This window comes from Octopus bimaculoides, chromosome 11 (assembly GCF_001194135.2).
Source record: "Octopus bimaculoides isolate UCB-OBI-ISO-001 chromosome 11, ASM119413v2, whole genome shotgun sequence".
NCBI lineage: Eukaryota > Metazoa > Mollusca > Cephalopoda > Octopoda > Octopodidae > Octopus > Octopus bimaculoides.
The window spans coordinates 78,681,954-78,688,645 of record NC_068991.1 but is presented as its reverse complement, the minus strand read 5'-3'; positions in this window follow the sequence as shown (position 1 = coordinate 78,688,645).

Below are 6,692 nucleotides of genomic sequence, written 5' to 3'. Positions count from 1 at the left end.
CGGGTGGGTGTGGGATGGGGGAGTCAACATTCGCAGGGTGTGCCTTTTTCTCCTCTTTCTTCTTTTTCTATGTTATATCGCAATACTACACAGTGAGCATCTCATCCTCGTCGCCACTGTTATATCGCTATTATATCGCACGTTCGGATGACCTCCACTCAACTACTCCGACGTCTATACTTCTCCTTCTATATTTACATATTGGGCTAGCATACGTCATCGTCTGGGGGCGTCGACACATCATTCTACCAGCCGTTTCCCATTCATCCCATTCTTCTTCCTCGGCACTCGTACTGTCTTTCGTTGGCGCTGAAGGTCCGGCTTGCTTCCTGTTTACGGTCTTTGGTCTTCACAGGCGGTGGAGGATAGTCCTCTCTAATGTGGCCACATCTGTAGCATCTCAGGGTCCTGTCTTCCATATCATAGGGAGACAAAAATTTCCATTGGTTCCTCAAACAATTAGCAATTAGCTAAATCATGGTATGTATTACTTAGCCATACCCATTCACGGATAATGGCTAGCTCTAAGAGTATTTAAAAATTCAGATATTTAGTGTCACATTAAGCAACCTGTCTAATTTTGAATGCTTTTGCATTTAACGAGTCACAATACATAGATACAAATCAATCGTTGAAGTTTTCGGAAAAATAATTTGACTTGTCAGAAAATTTTAGTTGCTAAACACATCACAAGTAATTTTCAGCTTATGTTTATACATAAAACTTCACATGTGAATATTTGATAGGAACCAAGCACAAAGAAAGATAAGAATATCTAATATTTAGATAAGAATGGTTAACATTTCAATTTTGATTCATATTTTTAACACGCAAAAAGATTTATGGAAGTGTAATCCCGTAAAATATTGATCATTTTTGTGTATACGAAATGTTTTGTGAGTATATACACACACACACACACACACACATGCATGCACAGACACACAAACACACACACACACACACACACACACACACATTGTTTTACTTGTTTCAGTCATTTGACTGGAACACCAACTTTTAATATATATATGATATATTCACTAGTTATGCATGTGTAGAAAATATCTGATTATAGTATACACTGAATATCACCTCATGCCACGAAAGTAAAGTTTTCAATCATCATCATCACCATCATCATCCCCATCATCATCAACATCACCGTCGTCGTCATCATCATCATCGTCAGCAGCATCATTATTATGTCGAGCTGGCAGAAACGTTAGCACGCCGGGCGTAATGCTTAGCGGTATTTCGCCTGTCTTTATGTTCTGAGTTCAAATTCCGGCGAGGTCGACTTTGCCTTTCATCCTTTCGGGGTCGATAAATTAAGTACCAGTTGCGTATTAAGTACCTAATGCAGCTATAAAAGAATCTTATAAATAATGATTTTTAAAAAATTGATTCCTGGCCACACACTTGCATATAGTCAATAAAATCAATTCCATTACTTAGAGAGGGAAAGCTATTTTATTGATCTTGGATTGATAAAAGACGAATTTGACCATTTATTTGATTTAAAGTCAGAATGCAATGGCCGAAAGCAAATAATACGAGGCATTTTGTTCCACGCACGTACGATTCTGCCAATATGTAGCGATTTTCCTTTGAAAGAATATGAAATTTGTTTGTCTTTCCCATGGACCGCGCTACACGGAAACTACTGCTTGGAGGACTAGTACCGACTACTTTAACATGGTTCTGGGTTTTTTTATTTTGTTTTCTTTTTTTTTTGTTTTTCGACGGTTTAGCTTCATAGACTCGGTCAGCCACATCATTCAAGATTTTCGCCAGAGGAAGAAGACTACAGACTGGGCCAATCGAAACTTGAGGCTATCAAATTGTCTTATGCGAGACGAATTGCAGTTATAAAAGTTTCCATGCTTGTAAATGTGCCAATTGGCTAGCTTGGTTTAATATAGCGGTTGCTTATTCCAGGAAGCATTAAACGAACTAGACGCTTTTATTCGGAGATAATACATTAATTTCACATCATCATGTGTGTGTGTGTGTGTGTATGTATGTGTTTGTATGTGTGAGTGTGTGTGTGTGTGTGCGTGCATATATATATATATATATATCTATATATATATAGATAGATATAGATATAGATATAGATATGTGCATATATACAAATATATTTACACATTTTTATGTATACATACATGCAAACATCTATGTACACACATAAATACACATGTCTGTATACAGAAATGTATATGTGTGTATACATATAACGCACACACACGCACACACAGACACACACATATACACACACACACACACACACACACACACACACACAGACACACACACACACATATATTATGGTAGAGATATACTGATACATGAATGACTCTTACTTCAAATAGGCGTTGCCTCCTTTCTGAAGATGTTGCATTCTTCGTAATTCAAGTTTAAATAAGAATATAAGTTTGTTAAACGAGCTGCAACAATGACCGACTCTCATGAAAAAAGAAAAAGTGTAATTTAACGATAGAGAGTCGAAGTGTTACCCTCTTAGCATCGTTTTTCAGTTACTCATATTGTTTCATGTGTTTACGAATATAGTTCAGTGGTATGTTGCTTTCTATCATGAATATCTGGTGGAAACTGTAGGAAAATAATTTCGCCCCCTGCTGTTATCCTAGAGTATCGTCTCGAAGCGGTTCAGCTTCATTCCCTCGCTTCTTTTTAGTATTAATTACTTTGTTAGAAAGTTAATGTTGCCAAGACTAGCATTATATATATATAATTTGTATGCTGTCCCTGTGAATAAATATCGGAATTTCATTACTACTGAACTAAATGGACGCTGTTAAAAGACAGGTGAATCTGTTCTAGGGAAAATTCATCATCCTTAGCGCGGACTTGTCAGAAAACGAGAGGTTGAGGACAGGATTTTTACCCACCTCGATCTCCTTACATCATTCTGAAGGGTTGAAAGGTCGACTTCATTCTTAAACCTTCGATCAGACTTATTTGTTCGTATAAGTAACCATATGTTAAATAAAATTTTAACAATTGTTAAGAATAAACTCCAAATTCTTCTTTGATCTAATTCAGGTGGGATAATCGCATGGTTCAATCTTTTCCATCATATACCCAGTTCCTCTTTCTTAGAATTTGATATTGATAACTTTTATTCTTCCATCTCTATTATTTTATTAAACAAAGATCTTATCACCGCTTTGGAGCTCACACACCTCTCCCTTATCTCTTTCAAAAATAAAACATGATTCAGAGCGTCTAATATTGATTGGTTTAATAGTCAATATTAGACTTCGTAAGGGCGTCTCTCTTTACTTCTATCGGACTACAGACTTTATTTTTCTTGCCTTCTGCTTAATTAAATTTAAATACACATCTGTGTAACTAATTTTAAAAGGCTTTGACGCCATTAGCAACCCCCTGTCCGTCTTTATTTTACTTTCATTAACTTGACCAGCGCATTTCCTCTGACCAGCTCCTGCTTACTTCGAATACGTCTCCCGTCGTTTGAGGTTAGATTTTAGACATTCAGTCTGAGATCTGTTCATTAATCTGTGTCTATTACGTGCCTTTTAACGCACACTTATCCATTACACACACACGCACACACACACACACACACACACACACACACACACACACACACACACACACACACACACACACACACACACACACACACACACACACACACACACAGATACAATACATACATACATACTGTATATATACATATATATGTACGTATACATATGTAGATATGTGTGAATATATATATATATATATGTATATATATATTAGAAGGTTTGGAGGTGATGTACAGGAATTATATATTAGAAAAAACAAGGTACTCAGATATCTGGGTTGGATGGTTGTACATTTACAGATTTTTATCAATATGTCACATGTTTTTATAAATTAGCGCATCCAGATATCTGAGTACCTTATTATTTTTTCTAATATATATATGTGCGTGTGTGTGTGTGTAGAGAGAGAGAGAGAGAGAGAGAGAGAGAGAAAATGTTTGACATAGGGAGATAGAGACAAGGAGACGGACATCTTTTATTCACATTTCTCAATTTAATATTTTCCTCTCACAAATTTTTAGTCTTCGTTTACAAAATTTATTCCGACTCTTTTATAATCAGTCGCGCAGTTAGAATTGCATATGTATGCACGCTTCACTGCCACAGCAAGATACCACTGTGAACTTGCCACTAGGTTATCAAAACACCTTGGTTTTTGCGCCAATAGGATTTCTTTGCGTTAGATATGAATTTGTTTCTTTCTTTATTTTTTTCTTTGACACTTCAAAACCCACTAGGCACGTTGTGATGTCTTTTTATAAACTATGTCTGTTTCATCCATGTTTTTTCTACTCGCCTTAACTGATTGGTTCTTATAACATTTCATTTTCAAAATATTTCTCCTCCGGCTTTAGAAATCAAAACTAAAAAAAAGGTAAATTATTTTTATTTGATTCCGATATTTTCTCTAAAAATTACCTGGTTACTTGAATGTAGAAGAGAAATGATGCGATTAATTTACCAGGTGTTTATTGGCTGTTTTTAACCAACCAGACTAATTACTGTCGGCTTTCTTGTTGCTTACTGACAAATTCCAGCCATATATACAAGCAGTGGATGTGCCACCATTGCGTTTTGTTAAGGATTAATGGTAGGTAAGAGCGATGATGTCTTCGGTGGAAGTCTAACCGTCGACAAAAATCAAACAGTTGGCCTATTCTGGAAGACTTTCAAACGGGACCTATGTTTAATTTCCAGAAATTTCTGGCCTGGCAGTACTGCGGTGGGGGAAGCACTGACGGCTCGGGAAAAGCTCCACCGACATGGTAGTGCCGTCATCCGGGCCAGATCGATTCTTGTCAATGCGCTCGGTATTTACCTGCAGACTGTTTACACTCACCAACCTCACCTTTTCAATAGTTATAATTTTTATTGAACATGCAGTAGAATCGAAAATGAAATTACTAAGATTCTAGATCACAAACTCTCAAACTAACAAACACATTTTCCTGTACATGTGATTCCATTCATGTTAACATCGCGTAATCACAATGTATTGCCACGTATACAGCAACATAACGTTATTCAATACTGCTACATGATTGCAGCTTGATTCTTAAACTCACATCATTTCCTTTATTGTTTCTTTATTATTTATAAGTCTTTGATAAATTAACTGTCAAGACGATTCGTTTTTACATTCCAAATATTAATTCTTGTGCTGTTTCTAAAAGACATGTGAAATTTTGCAATGTCCACGATAAATATTTCAGAAATTTCATACCTCAGATTTTCTGTCTGCTACAACACCTGGCGTCCAATATGCTGTGCAATTGGAACTGCGTTCTTTTACCAGGGAGAAAATGAAGATATTATTTTTCTATTATTAATTTTAAAAATTATATACAAATAATTTTTGTTGTTATATTTACTAAGTTCATATCGTGATAAGGCCTGCGATGCCTTTCATCACTCTAGGTCGATGAAATATCACTCAAGTACTGTGATCGATGTAATCGATGAGGTACCTTTCTTCAAAATTCTAGAACTTGTACCTAATTTGTGGTAACAAGTTTGCTTCCCAACCACATGGTTCTGGTTCCCTCCTATTGCGTGACACTTGGACAAATGTTTTCTACTATAGCCCAAGGCCAAGCAATGGCCTCCTCAGTGGAAACTGAAAGACCCATTAGTGCATATATACATACATATATATATATATATATATATATATTGATTCCCAAATGTAACTACATATGGATTATTGGCGATTTTTTTCCTTAGCCGTAAGTATAGCTAGGCGTTTTGTAGGCAGAGATCGCACCGTCTATTTGCGGTGTTGTAGGAGGTTGTCTTTGTGAGTATACGCCAGTTTAAGCTAAAGTCTATTTTTTTATCCTTAAGTTCTCAAATGCATACACTTAGCGCTGTTGATTACGAACCAGATATTATCTCTATTTTGTTTATCCTTTGTGTTGTTTTTCCAAGTATAGAAGCTTCACTCTTTGTTTGTGATTCGTGTGAAGTTATGGTTGTATGTATCTTGGTTATATCCATAGTAATGTTTCCCTTTCGCGTTGCTTTCGTCTGTCCTATTGGTGTTATTATCGAATTCATATAGCCATACGTGTATATGCTCGTGTACATCTTTCGAACTTCCCTGTTCAAAATATTATAATCAGATGGTTGATTAATAACCTTTAAGGTTTCAATTAACATTATTTAGTGTTGTAATCTGTATTCCTTTGAGTTTGTAAAAATTAACAAAGTGAAATTACTTTTCCAATTTGTTCTTAGAATCGAAACAAAATTAACACGTAATCAAATTCGTCATCTACACACAAACACACACGCAAACATAATATATTTATTTATTTATTTATTTATTTATTTATTTATATGTAACATAAGTAAAAATAACCGTCCAAGGGACAGAAGTATCTATTACACTATTCGTATATTACCTATCTTTAACCATGAGCATACATATGCAAACATACTATGTTCAGAAATTATAGGTAAAGACAAGAATAAACATAAGTTTATCAAGAATTACAATTGAAAGTAAACAGAAAATGGAGAAATATCGATGAATAACAATTGACTTACATCAATTATTATTTATTAATTCAATACAAATAGATTGCATCCGAACTTGCATTGAATTAATAA